Genomic DNA, 23,555 nt, shown 5'->3' on the forward strand with positions numbered 1-23,555 from the left:
ATTTAGACCCCTTACCATTTTAGTTACTGGAAAAAGAAATACAAGTAAAGCAATAAAATGCATTATACCACAGGTTACAATTCTTTTCTATACTATACTCTGCATTTCTCCACTCAAGACAGTCCACAATAAGAGTACCAAGACCAATTGGGTCAAGACAGTCGACAATAAGAGTACCCAGACCAACTGTGTCATCTTCAGCCAATAAAGTAGTCAAGTGAACAGGTTCTACACTTTAAACTCATTTCACCAGTCTCAGGCACTTGCATTTCCACCATGTTACATGCTGAACACTGAACTACATCTCAAGGACAGAGATCTTGATATAGATTAAGAGTGATAGCATTTATGTTCCATGAATACGGTTACTCAGGATATTGCAAAAGCTCAGAGGCAAGAATTAAGTGAAAAAGGCAAAAGGTATTGTGTCCTCTCCGCCTTATATGCTTTACATTTACAGTCACTGGCAAATAAGGGGCTCCCACTTCAAGACTGCAACTGGTAGTGATTTTGTGCTCAAAATCCAGAAAAAGATACTGTTGAAACAGCAAGTCTGTTGTATTGAAGGAAAGAGGCTATATAATGGTAAACCATGTAGCAAAAGGGCAAGAGTTTAAGCATATTCCCCTCATGGACCAGATTCGCCCCAAAGAAGGGAGAATAAGATTACCAGATTTGAAGGATACTTTAAAGCTATACAGTCAAGGCGCATACAAAACTAGGTTACAAAGTGAAAATGGAATGCAAATCAAACAAATGGAAAAGTTTTACAATGCCAGAGCGGTAAGGTCTTATAGAAGTAGGCAAGGTGGGGGGCACTAGAATTTATTGGGATTAACTTCTGTCTCAAGGCAGAAGTCAACTAGAAATTGAAATGATCAGTTTAAGCAGAATTTTTAAGTTTGTTAAATGTTAGTGTAGCAAATGGTTATAAATGGAACATCGAATGGTTAGACAGATGAAGACTGAATTTTCCTTGTGAGGAACTTTTGTGGTTTCTCAAATTGCTGTAGGTGTTTATAATGGAACATGTGTAGAGCACCTTGCAACTGAAGGCCTTGCCCAGTTTATTACACATCAGCCATAATTTAAAAAGATGGTGACAAAGCAGTATTGGGTAGCAATCCAAAATGGAGTGGCAGCTACAAGAGGATGGATACTATGCAAGCATTTTTGCTACACAACCTCAACATACATTTGTGATTTCATCACTAAATAATCAATACAGAGTACAACATTGAAATTACTAGTTATCTTAGCCCATGAACTAAGAATGTTTAGGGTTCTGTTAAATCCCCGCCCCCCCAGATGATGCAGACAGTAGTACACATGATTTAACATGCACACTATTTAGAGATTCAGCTTGCTTGAATAAAGGTGAGGAGTGGGGGAATTTTCAACGAAGTTCTCCAGCAAGATATATGAGATCTGCATAAAATGTCTATTTTTGACTACAGAGCCTATGAAGCTGAAGCGTGATCATACAATGGTGATCATAATATGTACAGTAGCCCCCAGATGAGAAACAATTACCAGGTCCATATTCTTTCTACTGCTCATCTACAAATACATCCCCCACATTAACCTCATTTAGACCCCTTACCATTTTAGTTACTGGAAAAAGAAATACAAGTGAAGCAATAAAATGCATTATACCACAGGTTACAATTATTTTCTATACTATACTCTGCATTTCTCCACTCAAGACAGTCGACAATAAGAGTACCCAGACCAACTGGGCCATCTTCAGCCAATAAAGTAGTCAAGTGAACAGGTTCTACACTTTAAACTCATTTCACCAGTCTCAGGCACTTGCATTTCCACCATGTTACATGCTGAACACTGAACTACATCTCAAGGACAGAGATCTTGATATAGATTAAGAGTGGTAGCATTTATGTTCCCTGAATACGGTTACTCAGGATATTGCAAAAGGTCAGAGGCAAGAATTAAGTGAAAAAGGCAAAAGGTATTGTTTCCCCTCCCCCTTATATGCTTTACATTTACAGCCACTGGCAAATAAGGGGCTCCCACTTCAAGACTGCAACTGGTAGTGATTCTGTGCTGAAAATCCAGAAAAAGATACTGTTGAAACAGCAAGTCTGTTGTATTGAAGGAAAGAGGCTATATAATGGTAAACCATGTAGCAAAAGGGCAAGAGTTTAAGCATATTCCCCTCATGGACCAGATTCACCCCAAAGAAGGGAGAATAAGATTACCAGATTTGAAGGATACTTTAAAGCTATACAGTCAAGGCTCATACAAAACTAGGTTACAAAGTGAAAATGGAATGCAAATCAAACAAATGGAAAAGTTTTACAATGCCAGAACGGTAAGGTCTTATAGAAGTAGGCAAGGTGGGGGGCACTAGAATTTATTGGGATTAACTTCTGTCTCAAGGCAGAAGTCAACTAGAAATTGAAATGATCAGTTTAAGCAGAATTTTTAAGTTTGTTAAATGTTAGTGTAGCAAATGGTTATAAATGGAACATCGAATGGTTAGACAGATGAAGACTGAATTTTCCTTGTGAGGAACTTTTGTGGTTTCTCAAATTGCTGTAGGTGTTTATAATGGAACATGTGTAGAGCACCTTGCAACTGAAGGCCTTGCCCAGCTTATTACACATCAGCCATAATTTAAAAAGATGGTGACAAAGCAGTATTGGGTAGCAATCCAAAATGGAGTGGCAGCTACAAGAGGATGGATACTATGCAAGCATTTTTGCTACACAACCTCAACATGCATTTGTGATTTCATCACTAAATAATCAATACAGAGTACAACATTGAAATTACTAGTTATCTTAGCCCATGAACTAAGAATGTTTAGGGTTCTGTTAAATCCCAGATGATGCAGACAGTAGTACACATGATTTAACATGCACACTATTTAGAGATTCAGCTTGCTTGAATAAAGGTGAGGAGTGGGGGAATTTTCAACGAAGTTCTCCAGCAAGATATATGAGATCTGCATAAAATGTCTATTTTTGACTACAGAGCCTATGAAGCTGAAGCGTGATCATACAATGGTGATCATAATATGTACAGTAGCCCACAGATGAGAAACAATTACCAGGTCCATATTCTTTCTACTGCTCATCTACAAATACATCCCCCACATTAACCTCATTTAGACCCCTTACCATTTTAGTTACTGGAAAAAGAAATACAAGTGAAGCAATAAAATGCATTATACCACAGGTTACAATTATTTTCTATACTATACTCTGCATTTCTCCACTCAAGACAGTCGACAATAAGAGTACCCAGACCAACTGGGCCATCTTCAGCCAATAAAGTAGTCAAGTGAACAGGTTCTACACTTTAAACTCATTTCACCAGTCTCAGGCACTTGCATTTCCACCATGTTACATGCTGAACACTGAACTACATCTCAAGGACAGAGATCTTGATATAGATTAAGAGTGGTAGCATTTATGTTCCCTGAATACGGTTACTCAGGATATTGCAAAAGGTCAGAGGCAAGAATTAAGTGAAAAAGGCAAAAGGTATTGTTTCCCCTCCCCCTTATATGCTTTACATTTACAGCCACTGGCAAATAAGGGGCTCCCACTTCAAGACTGCAACTGGTAGTGATTCTGTGCTCAAAATCCAGAAAAAGATACTGTTGAAACAGCAAGTCTGTTGTATTGAAGGAAAGAGGCTATATAATGGTAAACCATGTAGCAAAAGGGCAAGAGTTTAAGCATATTCCCCTCATGGACCAGATTCACCCCAAAGAAGGGAGAATAAGATTACCAGATTTGAAGGATACTTTAAAGCTATACAGTCAAGGCTCATACAAAACTAGGTTACAAAGTGAAAATGGAATGCAAATCAAACAAATGGAAAAGTTTTACAATGCCAGAACGGTAAGGTCTTATAGAAGTAGGCAAGGTGGGGGGCACTAGAATTTATTGGGATTAACTTCTGTCTCAAGGCAGAAGTCAACTAGAAATTGAAATGATCAGTTTAAGCAGAATTTTTAAGTTTGTTAAATGTTAGTGTAGCAAATGGTTATAAATGGAACATCGAATGGTTAGACAGATGAAGACTGAATTTTCCTTGTGAGGAACTTTTGTGGTTTCTCAAATTGCTGTAGGTGTTTATAATGGAACATGTGTAGAGCACCTTGCAACTGAAGGCCTTGCCCAGCTTATTACACATCAGCCATAATTTAAAAAGATGGTGACAAAGCAGTATTGGGTAGCAATCCAAAATGGAGTGGCAGCTACAAGAGGATGGATACTATGCAAGCATTTTTGCTACACAACCTCAACATGCATTTGTGATTTCATCACTAAATAATCAATACAGAGTACAACATTGAAATTACTAGTTATCTTAGCCCATGAACTAAGAATGTTTAGGGTTCTGTTAAATCCCCCCCCCCCCAGATGATGCAGACAGTAGTACACATGATTTAACATGCACACTATTTAGAGATTCAGCTTGCTCGAATAAAGGTGAGGAGTGGGGGAATTTTCAACGAAGTTCTCCAGCAAGATATATGAGATCTGCATAAAATGTCTATTTTTGACTACAGAGCCTATGAAGCTGAAGCGTGATCATACAATGGTGATCATAATATGTACAGTAGCCCACAGATGAGAAACAATTACCAGGTCCATATTCTTTCTACTGCTCATCTACAAATACATCCCCCACATTAACCTCATTTAGACCCCTTACCATTTTAGTTACTGGAAAAGAAATACAAGTGAAGCAATAAAATGCATTATACCACAGGTTACAATTATTTTCTATACTATACTCTGCATTTCTCCACTCAAGACAGTCGACAATAAGAGTACCCAGACCAACTGGGCCATCTTCAGCCAATAAAGTAGTCAAGTGAACAGGTTCTACACTTTAAACTCATTTCACCAGTCTCAGGCACTTGCATTTCCACCATGTTACATGCTGAACACTGAACTACATCTCAAGGACAGAGATCTTGATATAGATTAAGAGTGGTAGCATTTATGTTCCCTGAATACGGTTACTCAGGATATTGCAAAAGGTCAGAGGCAAGAATTAAGTGAAAAGGCAAAGGTATTGTTTCCCTCCCCTTATATGCTTTACATTTACAGCCACTGGCAAATAAGGGCTCCCACTTCAAGACTGCAACTGGTAGTGATTCTGTGCTCAAAATCCAGAAAAAGATACTGTTGAAACAGCAAGTCTGTTGTATTGAAGGAAAGAGGCTATATAATGGTAAACCATGTAGCAAAAGGGCAAGAGTTTAAGCATATTCCCCTCATGGACCAGATTCACCCCAAAGAAGGGAGAATAAGATTACCAGATTTGAAGGATACTTTAAAGCTATACAGTCAAGGCTCATACAAAACTAGGTTACAAAGTGAAAATGGAATGCAAATCAAACAAATGGAAAAGTTTTACAATGCCAGAACGGTAAGGTCTTATAGAAGTAGGCAAGGTGGGGGGCACTAGAATTTATTGGGATTAACTTCTGTCTCAAGGCAGAAGTCAACTAGAAATTGAAATGATCAGTTTAAGCAGAATTTTTAAGTTTGTTAAATGTTAGTGTAGCAAATGGTTATAAATGGAACATCGAATGGTTAGACAGATGAAGACTGAATTTTCCTTGTGAGGAACTTTTGTGGTTTCTCAAATTGCTGTAGGTGTTTATAATGGAACATGTGTAGAGCACCTTGCAACTGAAGGCCTTGCCCAGCTTATTACACATCAGCCATAATTTAAAAAGATGGTGACAAAGCAGTATTGGGTAGCAATCCAAAATGGAGTGGCAGCTACAAGAGGATGGATACTATGCAAGCATTTTTGCTACACAACCTCAACATGCATTTGTGATTTCATCACTAAATAATCAATACAGAGTACAACATTGAAATTACTAGTTATCTTAGCCCATGAACTAAGAATGTTTAGGGTTCTGTTAAATCCCCCCCCCCCCCCAGATGATGCAGACAGTAGTACACATGATTTAACATGCACACTATTTAGAGATTCAGCTTGCTTGAATAAAGGTGAGGAGTGGGGGAATTTTCAACGAAGTTCTCCAGCAAGATATATGAGATCTGCATAAAATGTCTATTTTGACTACAGAGCCTATGAAGCTGAAGCGTGATCATACAATGGTGATCATAATATGTACAGTAGCCCACAGATGAGAAACAATTACCAGGTCCATATTCTTTCTACTGCTCATCTACAAATACATCCCCCACATTAACCTCATTTAGACCCCTTACCATTTTAGTTACTGGAAAAAGAAATACAAGTGAAGCAATAAAATGCATTATACCACAGGTTACAATTATTTTCTATACTATACTCTGCATTTCTCCACTCAAGACAGTCGACAATAAGAGTACCCAGACCAACTGGGCCATCTTCAGCCAATAAAGTAGTCAAGTGAACAGGTTCTACACTTTAAACTCATTTCACCAGTCTCAGGCACTTGCATTTCCACCATGTTACATGCTGAACACTGAACTACATCTCAAGGACAGAGATCTTGATATAGATTAAGAGTGGTAGCATTTATGTTCCCTGAATACGGTTACTCAGGATATTGCAAAAGGTCAGAGGCAAGAATTAAGTGAAAAAGGCAAAAGGTATTGTTTCCCCTCCCCCTTATATGCTTTACATTTACAGCCACTGGCAAATAAGGGCTCCCACTTCAAGACTGCAACTGGTAGTGATTCTGTGCTCAAAATCCAGAAAAAGATACTGTTGAAACAGCAAGTCTGTTGTATTGAAGGAAAGAGGCTATATAATGGTAAACCATGTAGCAAAAGGGCAAGAGTTTAAGCATATTCCCCTCATGGACCAGATTCACCCCAAAGAAGGGAGAATAAGATTACCAGATTTGAAGGATACTTTAAAGCTATACAGTCAAGGCTCATACAAAACTAGGTTACAAAGTGAAAATGGAATGCAAATCAAACAAATGGAAAAGTTTTACAATGCCAGAACGGTAAGGTCTTATAGAAGTAGGCAAGGTGGGGGGCACTAGAATTTATTGGGATTAACTTCTGTCTCAAGGCAGAAGTCAACTAGAAATTGAAATGATCAGTTTAAGCAGAATTTTTAAGTTTGTTAAATGTTAGTGTAGCAAATGGTTATAAATGGAACATCGAATGGTTAGACAGATGAAGACTGAATTTTCCTTGTGAGGAACTTTTGTGGTTTCTCAAATTGCTGTAGGTGTTTATAATGGAACATGTGTAGAGCACCTTGCAACTGAAGGCCTTGCCCAGCTTATTACACATCAGCCATAATTTAAAAAGATGGTGACAAAGCAGTATTGGGTAGCAATCCAAAATGGAGTGGCAGCTACAAGAGGATGGATACTATGCAAGCATTTTTGCTACACAACCTCAACATGCATTTGTGATTTCATCACTAAATAATCAATACAGAGTACAACATTGAAATTACTAGTTATCTTAGCCCATGAACTAAGAATGTTTAGGGTTCTGTTAAATCCCCCCCCCCCCCAGATGATGCAGACAGTAGTACACATGATTTAACATGCACACTATTTAGAGATTCAGCTTGCTCGAATAAAGGTGAGGAGTGGGGGAATTTTCAACGAAGTTCTCCAGCAAGATATATGAGATCTGCATAAAATGTCTATTTTTGACTACAGAGCCTATGAAGCTGAAGCGTGATCATACAATGGTGATCATAATATGTACAGTAGCCCACAGATGAGAAACAATTACCAGGTCCATATTCTTTCTACTGCTCATCTACAAATACATCCCCCACATTAACCTCATTTAGACCCCTTACCATTTTAGTTACTGGAAAAAGAAATACAAGTGAAGCAATAAAATGCATTATACCACAGGTTACAATTATTTTCTATACTATACTCTGCATTTCTCCACTCAAGACAGTCGACAATAAGAGTACCCAGACCAACTGGGCCATCTTCAGCCAATAAAGTAGTCAAGTGAACAGGTTCTACACTTTAAACTCATTTCACCAGTCTCAGGCACTTGCATTTCCACCATGTTACATGCTGAACACTGAACTACATCTCAAGGACAGAGATCTTGATATAGATTAAGAGTGGTAGCATTTATGTTCCCTGAATACGGTTACTCAGGATATTGCAAAAGGTCAGAGGCAAGAATTAAGTGAAAAAGGCAAAAGGTATTGTTTCCTCCCCTTATATGCTTTACATTTACAGCCACTGGCAAATAAGGGGCTCCCACTTCAAGACTGCAACTGGTAGTGATTCTGTGCTCAAAATCCAGAAAAAGATACTGTTGAAACAGCAAGTCTGTTGTATTGAAGGAAAGAGGCTATATAATGGTAAACCATGTAGCAAAAGGGCAAGAGTTTAAGCATATTCCCCTCATGGACCAGATTCACCCCAAAGAAGGGAGAATAAGATTACCAGATTTGAAGGATACTTTAAAGCTATACAGTCAAGGCTCATACAAAACTAGGTTACAAAGTGAAAATGGAATGCAAATCAAACAAATGGAAAAGTTTTACAATGCCAGAACGGTAAGGTCTTATAGAAGTAGGCAAGGTGGGGGGCACTAGAATTTATTGGGATTAACTTCTGTCTCAAGGCAGAAGTCAACTAGAAATTGAAATGATCAGTTTAAGCAGAATTTTTAAGTTTGTTAAATGTTAGTGTAGCAAATGGTTATAAATGGAACATCGAATGGTTAGACAGATGAAGACTGAATTTTCCTTGTGAGGAACTTTTGTGGTTTCTCAAATTGCTGTAGGTGTTTATAATGGAACATGTGTAGAGCACCTTGCAACTGAAGGCCTTGCCCAGCTTATTACACATCAGCCATAATTTAAAAAGATGGTGACAAAGCAGTATTGGGTAGCAATCCAAAATGGAGTGGCAGCTACAAGAGGATGGATACTATGCAAGCATTTTTGCTACACAACCTCAACATGCATTTGTGATTTCATCACTAAATAATCAATACAGAGTACATTGAAATTACTAGTTATCTTAGCCCATGAACTAAGAATGTTTAGGGTTCTGTTAAATCCCCCCCCCCCCCCACAGATGATGCAGACAGTAGTACACATGATTTAACATGCACACTATTTGGAGATTCAGCTTGCTTGAATAAAGGTGAGGAGTGGGGGAATTTTCAACGAAGTTCTCCAGCAAGATATATGAGATCTGCATAAAATGTCTATTTTTGACTACAGAGCCTATGAAGCTGAAGCGTGATCATACAATGGTGCTCATAACATGTACAGTAGCCCATAGATGAGAAACAATTACCAGGTCCATATTTGCTTGCCAGCTTCCAAACTAAATAGTCATACATCCTAATGCAGACTCCACTAATACTAGTTTGTGAACTATTTCTAGCCTTATGTGAAACTCATGGGACAAGGCCCAAAATCAGGTAAAATTGCACTGGGACCATCATGCATTCTCTCTCAATAGGTAGCACGAAATTTAGCATTCTCTGCCCAATTCTCCAATTAGGCAAAAACTGAAAGTTTTGCCAAAGAAGCAAAAAGGCGACAATCAACAGCATTTCTTCTTCTCCCTCATGTTAATTTACTATAGTTTCCCACTTAAAGGAAAAAGTGAGAAACTGACTCACCAATTACCTGTCCCTCTTTATTGAGGGGAATCCTATTTTAGGAGTTGGCTTGGTACCAGAAACATTACACGTGATAGAAAAGACAAAGTTTAGTTTAAGTATGAAAGCTAGTCCTCTGCACCGATTGTGGGTATGTTAGATCCTATAAAATCTCATTTTCATTAACAAATGAGTTTCCCTTCTGAGCATTAAAATGTGGCAACTCCACCAAAAAGAAGGTACCACCTTGTTTCATAAGATAAGGAACCCAGTCTGCCTTCACCTTGGGCCATTAAACCATACCTCACTAGATTTTCACCTCATTATTTGGTGTGATCCTTAAAAGATTCTGAGAAATCATGGAGGTTAAGTCTCTAATGACATGCACTGGAGTTTGGTTTCATACTCAAGAACTGCTAAAATCCTGTTATTTTAGCAACTTTCCAAGTTAAACAGTATTTAAGATCTCCATATTGTTGGGGCATGTTCCCATTAGTCTAGGCTTTGTCCAGATATTTTGTATTAAGTTCAGAGGTGTGCATTATAACAAAACACTATGCATGACATACCTCTCAACTGTACAGATTTTCACAGAATGTCCAGATTTTTTGGCCTCTTCCTCTTTTTTCCTGTCAAATCACTGGGATGATCTCAAGATTGAAGTCACTAAATAATGACATACATTTGAGTTTCAGACTTCAAATCCTTCAGAAAATGTATATTAAAACAAATCCTGTTACTCTAGCAACTTTCTATGTTTATAAGAGCAGTATTTAAAATATGTCCCTATTTATACCCACATTTTGTCAAGGTTTGTCCAGATTTTTTGCATTAAGAGATTGAGAGGTATGCATGCATCTGCTCACATTACTACATTGTGTCATCCCAGAGAAAAGCTTACTTGCCTCTTCTGCTGTCCAGAAGGAGGCATCCAGTTTTTTATACATCCTCCAGATATCTTCGTAATGGATAGGTAGCACCACAAACCTTTGCGGGTTCTTCTTCAGCAGGGGCTCAGTTTCACATTGGGAAGGGCGCTTTTCCAATTCAGCTCATTTAAGCTATATATAAAGGGGCACAAGTCAGGAAACACATTTTTTATATTAACCAAATATTAGTACCATTAAATTTACCTGGCCTCATCACATCAAAATCACTTTCGAACATCTTCTGAGAAAGCTTGCCTGAAAGTAGCCTAGAATCCATGGGTGGCTACAATACAAAAAAAGGGGAGGGTAAGATCCGTGCCAAGCCTAAACTCACATAACAAAACAACCACCAAACAAAATACCTGGTTTTCTTGATCCTGAACACTACAGGTCTTCAGTTGTTGCGCAAGTGAATTTTCATTCTTTGGTGAGAGAGGAGGACGATTAGATTGCATGGCTGGTACCTGGCAATGCTACCTTACAAACAACCCACAAAGGATACACTTAACCTAAGTTCCAGATATTCCCATTATTTATTCTGCTCCCGTCATGCCTCCCCCCAAAAAAAACTAATTGGCCAATCCAAACCAGAACGGGACGTGAAGGATCCACCCAAGTAGTAACTCACTGGAGGTTTTAACATCAAATGGAGTAATTCTGTTCCCAAATAGCTGAAACTAAATAACGGAAGAGGAATGTGAGGTTATTGCTGTTCTGTAATGGCAAACTTTGTTGAACTAAGGCATTTTCTCTCCCTTTCTCCATATATATTTTAAGTCTTTTACTTTATCCAAAATGCTGACGCCCACCCATTTTCTATGCAAATCACAGCAGCTGCACCCCTGGACATTCAAACAGATGTTTGTGGTCCCCATCTCTATATTTTAATTGCTCAACCCTGTTTGGGGGACTAGAGGGCATCACCTGCACAACAGTAACCTTCCCCCCCTCACAGTGGGGACATTTAATTAACAAACAAAATACACTGGAATAACTGCGATGAGTCAGATATGAAGCCAGCAACAAAGTTGAAATTAAAGAGAGTTATATACCATTTCTATTTTAAAGTTGATTTTAAGAGTTTGTTATTAAACATTGTGCAGACCCCAAACAGAAAGGAAAACAATTTATAAAATGAATATATAAAACTGTGAAATGCGGAAGTGCAAAGCAAGTTACAAAGAAAGTCAAATAATGAAAAGGAAGACTTTAGGAACTCTTAAAACCACAAAGTGATGTGGATTCCATTCCTTTACTGCCCCCCCCCCCAACATCAGTTGATCTTTATGGGCAAAGGAGTAGATACCAGTCCAGAACATCCTTCTCACACGTTTGAAGCTACCAGTATCCCCAATATGGTAGTGCAGAGAGTTGGAAAATCCATGTTATGTAAAGCCAGATAAACCAAGACCAGAACTTAGTGAGTGGTACAAGACCAGGAACAACCAGTGAAAAAAGATAGCAATCCATCTCTGCTAGGTTGACAGTCAAGTTGTGAACAGGACTCGGCACAAGGAATTAAAAACTGTTTGTTAAAGTACACTAAATAACGTGGTAAAAACTGTTTATTAAAGTACACTAAATAACATGGTAAGCGCTTTCATCTGCAAAAACAGACTTCTTCAGACCACTTTACATCAGTATAAAATACATATTTAAAAACTTTATTGGTGCCAAATTCATTAGTAATTAAGCAATCACTTCCTTTTAAAGTGCCAATGCAAATATTATATTAACAACACAATAAAATACATTTCCACCAAGAAAACTAAAAAATAATAATTAAAATACAGTATTTAATAATAACTACTGCCATAAATTGTATTAAATATATTGACTATACAAATGTATTAATACTATAGAAGTATTGACATAAATGTGTACACTGAATATGTACTGTTAAAACAACTCTGCCTAGAATATACTGAAGATCAAACTACGCTGAATACACACTGCATAAAATTCAACATAACCAACATCTTATAATGACTGCAATAAAGGTTTAATAGAAATTTCTATTAAACCTTTATTGCAGTTATTATAAGATGTTGGTTATGTTGAATTTTAACTGACACAAAACCAACATATGTAGTATGTGTGATATGTGATGTTAGTGACACATTTAACCTTTCACACCTTCTTTTTCTTTCTTTCTTTCTTTATTTATTTATATATTTATTATATTTTTTTGGTGTTATGACCCCTTCATTGACATTTTATGCAGTGAATTTGGCGCCAATAAAGTTTCAAATATGTATTTTATACTGATGTAAAGTGGTCTGAAGAAGTCTGTTTTTGCAGATGAAAGCGCTTACCACGTTATTTAGTGTACTTTAATAAACAGTTTTTACCACATTATTTAGTGTACTTTAACAAACAGATTTTAATTCCTTGTGCCGAGTCCTGTTCACAACTTGACTGTCAACCTAGCAGAGACGGATTGCTGTCTCACTGCTTTGTTTCCGGTGTTGTATTGAGCTTTGGATTTGTTTCAGTGAAAAAAGATGTATAGAGAGAGATTTTATAGTGATAGTGAGAAGAACATTACCTTTTGACTCGGAAGCCCCAGGTATAAGAAATTGCAGCAGTTCAAGTGAGAGGGAATTAATAACAAAGATGCTCAAATGGAATAACATGCTCTGTAAGTGAAATGTTCCTGAGACAAGTGTCGATCATCACAGAAAATCCCAGAGTTGCACATCTTCAACACAAATCCAGGTCACAACAATGATAGGTAATGGTGGAACACAGGACTAAGTGCACTACAATCAAAATATCTGACATGTATTGCCATGACAACCATTTTGGAAATATTAAGTTTCAGCTGATTATATGCCATTCAGTAGCAGATTCCTTCCAGATCATTTGAGACTGAATTTTAAACTTCCAAAAGATTATTTCCTGAAGAGGTAAATCAACTTTTTGTCATTGCTGACCTCTCCCCTAGTTAGGTCTCTCACAAGTAGCATATACAGGAAGTAACTCAGGACCCAAAACATGGTCTTGTGGTGCACTGCAGTTAATGTGGGATGGAAAAGAAGTGGAACTGTTGCCAGAAACCATCAGGTGGACCATAACTGAGCGACCAGTGTAGTGATGCAGTTGCTCCCAAAGAATCCTATATTCTATTTTACCAATTCCAAAGAGAGACCAAGCAGGATTAAGCCATTCAACTGGACTGATCTTGTGCTATTAGAAGATCATCAAAATCAGTCAATAAAAAACAAAGATCATTAAAGACCATATTCAGAACCAGTTAAGTACTATGCCTTGTTAGAAACCTGGACTAGGATAGTAAATATTTCTCTTAAAACAGGGATGTTGTTGTATATAAAACACTTCACTGATGAAAGGAAAGTTTAATATGAAGTAATAACTATTCAGGTTGACTTCCTTTAATATAGCTGAAATAGTTAGAAAAAATTCCTGATTCAAGAAAAGGAATGGCAGCCTGGTACAGGATGGAAAGTAGCACTTCCAGGCAAATGCTTACCAGTCAGATGGGGCAAGAGTCTTGTCCAAATGTAGTTTGATATGTTAGGACCCAAATAAGTAAAGTCTAAGCTATTAGAAAGAACAAACTCCAGACCATCTCCAAGAGGACACAGACTCATTAAAACTACTGCTTATCCTAGAAGCACAGTGTGGGGAACACCTGATCTGCTCAAGCCATGGTGCTTAATATTAAGTAATAAATAAATAAAGAAATAAAGAAATACGCAACCGTTTCTTCCTCACATTTATTTGCAGAAAGGTCCTTTTGGGTGTGAATTAAGCTGGGCTTTATCTTATAGGTTCATAGGTTGGTACTGGGCTATCTCCCGGAGGCATATATTAGCCCAGCCACATTGTGGGGTATTCACCACCCCTTTAGTAGTTCCCTAGACCCTTGTACTAGCAGCTAGTACCTTTGGCCCCTATCTAGTAGTGCTGTTGGTGTGATCCCTGGTGTCAACTTTCTGTTACCCATCCACTCATCAAGATTCCTCTTGAAGAGTGATAGTGAGGAGCTCTGTCTTATGTAGATCGGGACTCTGTTCCATAATAAGGGAAGTCTCTGCGAAGGGAATCTATCCCTCCAGCATGTTCTATTCGTTGTTGTGTTGAGGTTTATATCCCTAGAGCGTGTAGCTCGAGTAGATTTGGTTTTGCTAAGATAAAGCATGCTCAACAATTCTGGGTTGGACATGGCTCTGTACGTTAGACAGAGATCACCTCTGAGAAAGCAGTATGCAACAGAGAACAGTCTTAGCTTTTTCAATCGTGCTGCATAGGGCAACTGTTTGAGGCCAGTAATCTTCTTGGTTAGGTACCTCTGTGGTCTCTCCAGCTGCTGGAGATGTCTAGCCAGGTACATTCCAATTGGTGCATTGTACTCAATAATGGGTCTGATGAGGGAAGAGTAGAGGGGCACCATTACATCCTTAGATCTTGATGCGAACCCTTTCGTGATCAGATGGGTCACATAGAAGGATTTTCTAACCACTTTGGCAACATGGTTATCAAAGGAAAGCTGACTATCTACTTGGATCCCTAGGTCCCTTATTTCTTCTTCAGATTTCAGGGGATTACCTCCTATGTTGTAGTTTGCGGGTACTCTGTTTTTTCCAAAGGGGATTACTAAGCATTTTTTTGCACTTAGCATGAGACCATGGCTTTGACACCATGCATCAGTCTCATTTAGGCCCTTCTGGAGGATCTCCATGTCGACCGGAGACTCTATTATAGCACCCAGTTTGCAGTCGTCCGCACACTTAGTCAGCCACAGCCCTTCCGTGCTTGCCTGTACTTCTGAGAAGTATATGCCAAACAGGAGGGGCCCCAGGACAGAGTCCTGAGGCACACCACTCATTACTGGTATGGATTCAGACATAGATCCCACTACTCTTACTTTATGGGATCTGTCTGAGAGCCAGTTTGCGATCCATCTTGTGACGTAAGGGTTTATGCCCAGGCTGGTGAGCTTATCAATAATACCTGAATGGGGAATGGTGTCAAATGCTTTAGCAAGGTCAAGGTAAGCCGTGTGTACCTCCTTTCCCTTCTCTATAGCCTGAGTAACTGTCTCAAAGAAATCCACCAGGTTCAGGAGGCATGATCTGCCCTTGACGAAGCCAAACTGTGTGGGGTCTAGCGACTGGAGGTTCCCAATCTCTCCATTTATGAGTTCCATAATGATTCGCTCCATAGCCTTACAGATCAGACTGGTCAGGCTTATTGGTCGGTAGTTTCCAGGGTCAGTTGTGGCCCCACCCTTGTGTAGCGGGACCACCGTTGCCGTGCGCCATTCTATGAGCACATATCCTGTGGAGAGGCTGAGACTGAACAGGGTATTAAGATGCGGGGTTAATTCTTTTTGGAGCTCGCGTATGACACAGCCTGGAACACCATCTGGTCCCATGGAAGCAGTGTTTTTAGCTTTAGATAGACCCTTGTTAACCAACATATCAGTAATAATTGGACTTACACAATCCCCTGGAATGGTAAAAAGCCCTGTAGTTGGTGGTGGGGGGGGGAGAAATGTGCACTGAACCTGTCAGCCAAGATGTTGGCAATGTCAGAAGGGTCAGTGTATTTTGTTCCATTTTGTACTAGCTCAGAACAGACCTGAGCGTTGCCATTTAGGTTTTTGATGTAGCCATAGAAGGCCTTATGGTTATCCTTGGCATCCTTGGCAACTTTCATTTCAAAATTAGCTTTAGTTGACTTGATGAGGGCCCTCAATTTCTTACTAACGCTGATCAGGGATGATTTTTCTACTTGAGATTTGGCCTTTTTTTGTATAAGTCTCCTGCTTTTATTGTAAAGTTTGCTTATGGCCGGGGTCCACCAGACTGGTTTCTTCTTGCTTGAGGAAGGAGTCTTGGTTTTATTTGGGATAGCACGGTCCATGCAATCCTGAAGATGCATATAGAGTGCCTTGGTATAGGATTCCGCATCCTGGATATCATTATCCTTCTGCAAGGGAATAGTGAAGCTTTCCACTTCGGATGCAAGTAGTTTGAAGTTTGCTTTGGAAAGGTTTTTGACTATGGTTTCTTTGACTGGGGGAGGTGGAGGGGTGAGGATGTCCAGGGTTATCAGTTTGTGGTCAGATCTGACCAAAGAGGGAGTGATAACGGGTGTGGTACAATGGGCGCCCATATTTGTGATGATTAAATCCAATATGTTGTCCCCTCTAGTGGGGGAACATACTAGTTGTTCAAGGGCATTTCAATTTATAAATTCTATGAATCGCTGAGCATAGGGGTTGGGACATTAGTAGTTCACCCAGTCTATACCAGGGTAGTTGAAATCGCCCAAGATTATGGTGTTGGGTAGGACCTTTATATTTTCCAATGTCTCAAGAGTGAGCATCTTGGGACATGGTGGGTGATCTATAACCGGCAATGACTTGAAATGTGGTTTTGCCTGCTGATAGTTGTGCATGGATGATCTCTGGGGCATCATGCTGCACTACTAACCTGAAGATATGGGTATCCTTGATGAATATGGATACACCTCCGCCCTTTGTACTGCGATCGGGTAACTGAGGCCAGACGGTATGATATGAATTGTAACCTGGCAGTGCTGGGGTGCTCTCTTGAGCCTTGAACCAGGTTTCCATCACTGCACAAACATCGATTTTCTCCATGCTGAGGAGAGCCTCGAGTGTGTGCATTTTGAGGTTGAGACTTCTGGCGTTGAGTAGCATTACCCTTAGTTTTTGGTTACCTGTGCTGGTTACGGTGGTTGGTTTGTCCTTTGAGCCTTGCCTAAAAAAGGCACTATGGGGACAGCAAGAGCCTTGGCCAGTATTCGAAAACCTAGGGGTGACAGGTGCATCCCATCTCTGGCAAAACAGTGAGGCTTGTCTATCATGCCATCCCAGACAGACAGACACTGGATCCCCTTAGAATGACACCAGAAGCTTAGCCAATTGTTGAAATTTATCATTTTGTCCTTGTATTGTGGTATCATTCTAGGTGAAGGTAGTATGCTACTCAAGGTCAGGGTCATACCAGCTTGGGCTACATGATCAGAGAGCTCCTCAATGTCTCTTTTCATGTAGTCCAGGGAGGTATGTCTTAGATCATTCACACCAACATGTACAATGACAGTGTCATACTTGTACTTGTTCTGGAGTGACCTAAGTGCCTGTGTTATGTGGCGGATCCGAGCACCCGACAAGCAGCTGACAGTAACCTTCTCCTTGTTCAGCCTGGTGAGTGGAACATCCATGTGCCTTACTATAGAGTCTCCTATTACTTGCGTGTTAGGTATGGTGTTTTGCCTTAAGGGCTGTTGTGAGGCAGACTGCTGAGGTGAATTATGTGTTTTCTGGCTTGTGTTTGGGGGTGCAGGTTGCTTACTTGTCTGCTTTGGAGGGCACTGTTTCTTTTTCAGATTGGTACCTAGTGCCTCCGAATATGTTTTTGTGTATTTATGCGTATGTTTTGCCGGTGCTTGTTTTGTAGATTCATGTGTGACAGGTGGTGTGATGCAAGTGTGTCCCTTATCCTCTTGACTGTCTGTTACAGTCATGGGTTGAGAGCGCTTAGCCTCCAGTCGGGCTGTGTATTTGCATCTCTCACAAGTGTTTGTGTCTAGAGGTAAGAGGAGAGGGTTGTCTGTATACATGAGGCAGTTGTGACATTGCTTCAGGATGCCCAATTCCACCAGATGAACTGGAGAGTACACCTGAAGCTGACCTCTGGACATGCTTTGAAGAGTAAATTGAACTTAAGTCCTGCGGATGATCGAGGGTCTTATGATATATTATAATAGTGCTGTCTAGGAAATTTGGAGAATAATAGTGCTGTCTAGGAGATTAGGACAAGTGCTGATTTCTGTTTTGCAAGTGCTGCAATAAGAGCAGCTGATCTGAAGCACTTGAGTTGAGGCTTGCCTAGTTCTAAGGGAAAAATTACAGCGCAGACTTTGTGGGGCCGGGAATAGTATACCCCAGCTAACCGGCGCTGCCTGATGCTGCTCTGTGCGCAAGACTGCACAAAAAGAGAGTTGCAGGGTTTTTCCTCTACATAAGTGAGGAAAGTGAGTACAAGAGCTGTTTTTCTCTAAGCAAGTGAGAAAAGTAAGTACAAAAACTGTTTTCTTCTAGGTAATGAGGAAGATAGAGTGCTATAATAATTAGTAACTTATTTACTGCTTACAAGTTCTGAACAAGTGCTGAGCATGAACAAGCAAATTTAAGTGCTAAAACTAAGAATCTGTATCTGCACTAGATGAGTTACAGAACAGAAACAAGTGCAAATACAGGCTTTCAAATCAGAAAGTTGAGAGAGATGGAAGAGATTGCCCAAATGGCCAATAACTACAAATTCTGGGCCAGAACCACTACGTATGTGGTAGACAGGTTACCTAGTGCTTACCACTCCCACTGATAAGCTAGAAGACTTCCCTCCAGCACAGAAAGGCTTGGGGGACTCAGAAGCTTACATACAGTCTTGGATACAGCAAATCTGTATCTGGAACACTAGTTACAGGAAAGGTAGGAAACAGGCTTACAGTTTTTTTTTTTACAGAAAAGTAGCAAAAACAGCAGTAAAAACAATTCACAGGAAGTGCAAGCTAGCACACTTGAGTATCAGCAATATTAGACCAAACACAGTTTAAAAAATGCAATTAAATTAAAAAGGACTAAAAGCAAGTGCAGAAATAGTTTATTAGGTAGAATGTAGCAAAGAGATGGGACCCGAGTGTCCCAGATCAAATCTACAGTGGGGCGGGCAACTGCAAAAGCCACCAAATTTAAACTACAAACTAAAACTAGGGAGGGTGGGTGGGACAAAACAGTTTCAACACAGATCTAAGCAACAATTAAACTCTATAACCAAAAAAATATATACTCATCTTTGTATAATCGCAGATAATATGTAAGGCAGTCTCTCAGAACACAGGTTCCAGCAATTTGAATGCAGCTGTTACTATGCCAACTGAAGACACAGCAGAAAATGGGGGTGGGGTGGGGAAAACAGTTTCAACAGAGATCTAAGCAAAAACTAACAGTACAAACTTTAAAACCAAAAAAAAATATTCTCAGCTCTGTATATTTGCTGATCAGTCTCTCAGAACAGTGAGACAACAGTTTCAACACAGATCTAAGCAACAATTAAACTCTATAACCAAAAAATATATATACTCAGCTCTGTATAATTGCAGATAATATGTAAGGCAGTCTCTCAGAACACAGGTTCCAGCAATTTTCTCTCCACTCGGAAGAAAACAACTGATTGTTTATTTCTGCAGACATCTCCCAGCACAAAAATACTTCCTCTGTGAGACCTCCATTTGGTAGATAACATTATAATCTACCAGTCAAAACCTGTATTTGAGCATATGAGTGCAACATCATCTGTGCTCTAACCATTGTCTGGCCTGCCTATAGAGCTCAGAGTCATATCACAGCCCACATGCTACAAAGTGGACCAGATGTATATGACACGAGGCAAAAAAGATTCAGCAAGTTCATCAAGGCTGGATCATGGACTTCGCCACACTTGCTGGGCAGCATGCACTGTTCTCCCAAATGATTTGATGAAAAGACAGTCAAAGGTAATGCAGAAGTGATAAAGACATATTACCCAAATTACACCAGCACCGCATCACGGGATTTCACCCAGAGTAGCTCAACCATAAGGTGAACAAGGAAGTAGTATGACCACATTACTGGCTACACTGTCTTATCATTGGTGGAATTACCTAGCTGGAAAACCACATCCAAATTATGTCCATGTTGAAGGGTAGTAGATGTAACAAGCTGAACAAATATGAACAACACAAGCAGTTTTCTCCAATTTACTTATAACAGTAACCAAGTAGGAATTGCTTGTCTAGACACTTTAGTTTCACACACACCTACAGAATTCAAATCTCGAATCCACAGGAAGGTGACGTTTAGTAATTCCTATTTGGAATATTCAGGTAATCATCCCAGAAATCAGATGAGGAGCATACTGAAAGGACAATATATTAGGGCCCCCAGGATGACATCCCTCTATGAAGAAATGGTTTTAGAAATAGAATTCATTGGAAGTTTATTTAGGGAAAGAGGATACCCCAATGGCCTTATATCTGACATCACAGGTTACGTAAAGAGTGAATGGGGTAAAAAATATAAACCTATTTTAGGATTGGACAGTCTTCAGGTGAACGCTATGTGAAACAATGAAGGGAACAACAAATACTATAGGGCATGTACCTTAGAATACAACCAATATGCACAGTATGTAAAAAATATAATTATATCTAACTGGAGCATTTTAAAATCAGAGGATGGGTTGGTTGACATGTTAGGAGAGACACCTATGTATGTATATAAAACAGGACCAAATATAAAAAATAAGCTTGAGCACCCTTTGACAACTGAAGGGTGGGTAAAAAAAGATAAATATACCACAAAATGTGGAAGATGTAAGCAGTGTCATGCGATTTTAGAAGTTGACAGTTTAGTCCTTGAGAATTTTAATAGGACAAAAGTAACATTCAGAAATTGGAATTGGAATACCAAACATGTTATATATTTAGCTAAATGTTTAGAATGTCCAGGTTTCTATGTTGGAAAGACCGACAGATGTCTACAAATTAGAATATATGACCATTTGTACAATATTGGTCGGAAAGAAAAGAATAATGCATTATATAGACCTCTAGATAGCAGTAGGAATTGTAAAAACTCTAAGTTTTGCATATTGGAATAGATGAGACCTAATCCAAGAGGGGGGGGGGCATTAAAATTTTACTTGCTGAAAAAGAAGTGAAGTGGCAATTACTTCTAAATGCTACTACCCCCCCACACCCCCCGGGACTTAATCACCATATACCTATAGGACCTATATTACTTGCATGAATATGAACTTGTTGTGAATGAAAAGCATGTAACTGAATACATGAATATGCATAAAGTAATCACTTTTCACAATTTTGTAATGTAAGAAATGATATAAGCCCGCAATAAGTATAGAGAAAGGTTATGGTGCTAATTGTCTCTTCATAGATGTGGGTTCTGAACTGTATTAAATGTTATGTGTATCTTTAAATAATGTGAACCAGCTGTAACTTTCTATTGGTTCATTCCCAAAGGCGCCTTTTTTGAAAGGGTATTTTAAGGAAACAAAGTAATAGTATGGCATTCTGATGAAGTCCACATTTATGGTGGATGAAAGTGCTAAATCTTAATGCTATACTAGTTTTTAAGTTTTTATTTTATTAAAATTCTTGGTTATTTCACCAGCTGCTTGAAAAGTGTCGTTGGATCTGTGGTGGTATTGAGAGCGTGTTATACTATTTCTTGGTTGTTTGGTGTATTGGTGTGTACAGCCGCTCCTTTTGGTTTATTTTTGTTGAACATCATGGATTTCTTGGATGAGATGCCTTCCATGCTGTCACCAGTGAGAAGGGATGAAATGCAGCGGTTGCAATCGGAGGTACCAATCCTCAAAGGAGAGGTGTCCAGGCTTATTGATCTACTTATTCATCAAGAACATCACAAAGAGGGAGGAATGAACCCTCAGACCTCAGTGCGTTCACCAGCAGGAAGTGACATTCAGACAGAGATACTGAACGGGCAAGGAGAGGCTCCCAAACCAACTGAACTTAATGACACTCGGGCCTCTTATAGAATAGTAAATTCTATAGAGAATAACAAGAGCAACGATAAAGAAACTACGTTTAATTTTTCTTTATTTAACAAATCGGAGGACTAGTATCAGCGTGATGGGGCCAAACCTAAACGGGTTATGCCTACTAGGACATATTCAGTGGCCGCTTCCAGTAAAGATACTGTTCACAATAATAATAATGTTGGCAGCAGGTGTGAGTTAATTGACAATAAAACAAGGGGGGTCGGGTGACCCTAATCTGGACAAGTTTTTTAACACGAACTATGATTTTAATTTAAACTGTGTCAACACACGTCTTGAAAGGACTAACGTGAACTCTAACAACAATGGAACTTTGAAAGACATGATTTATTCCTTGGGTAAAAAATTAGGAATAATTAAAGGTTTAAAAATGGGTAATGTGTATTTAAACAAATGTTTGGAGCTTAACATTGTTCCAGTAGGGTTGAGGTTTTTTAAGGCGCCGATGGGAATTACAATAACAGACACTGTGAAAAATGAGTTTAATGCACTATTTGATAATTTAAGTTTTGCATATATGAAGTTAATTATAAAATACAATGATGAAAGGTTGTACTATTTAATTGATGAAGTGAAAAATTTGAATTCTTTGATTACAAATGATTAATTTTAAGTACAGTGGGACAGATTATATAGCAAACAGTTTGATATTGTGGTGGATAAATCTGAAAAGATTTATAAAAGGAAATGAAAGAAAATGGAGAGAGATCTTGAACAATATAAGAAGGGAGATGTATATCCTTGGAAGAAAAGTGGGGAAGGAAAGCCTATTATACCTGCAGAGGACCATCAAGAAAGGGTAGTACAGAAAGACTACCATCTACCCAATTTTTATAACAAGCAGGTTCAAAATTTTCAGAGGGGACAGGGGAACTACCCACCAGGGACGAGGAGATATGGCAGAGAGGAGGAACAGGAGTGGGACAGGAAGAACTGGTATGGGGGTGAACAGAAGTGGAAAAGGAGACAATACCAACTGTAAATATTGGGACCGAAGAGGTAAATAGAAGTCACATAGTGGCCTCCAATGAAGTAGTTTATAGTTTGAACAACTTTAGTATATTTAACTACAAGAAAATTCAGTTAGAGGAAGAACATTTTAGTATTTTATCCAAAGGGATGAAATTTGTGCCTAGAACAAGGTTTAATATAGTTGACAACATGACTGAATTTAAATTATACCTAAGGAAATTAAATTTAGCCATTCATTTTCATGACCGAACTAGTAGTACTGTCACTGGTACACTTATGAAAAAAAGTGTATTTATTCCTCCCATGCACCCCACTATAGCTAGTTATGAGAAGGTTGTTACCACATAATTATATAACTTACAACAGAGGATTAATCAGGATAAGTACAAGTACAATCTATTGACCAAAGAAAATTATGTGTTGAACCAGCTAAGATCAGA

General features: G+C 39.0%; 1 pseudogene; it reads right to left on the reverse strand.

Moving 5' to 3' along the window:
* LOC122816137 overlaps positions 1–10,956 on the reverse strand; it is a 57,169-nt pseudogene extending 46,213 nt beyond the window's left edge.
* Between the last annotated feature and the right edge of the window lie 12,599 nt (positions 10,957–23,555).

This window comes from Protopterus annectens, chromosome 1.part1 (genome assembly GCF_019279795.1).
Source record: "Protopterus annectens isolate FY-2018-M chromosome 1.part1, PAN1.0, whole genome shotgun sequence".
Lineage (NCBI taxonomy): Eukaryota > Metazoa > Chordata > Ceratodontiformes > Protopteridae > Protopterus > Protopterus annectens.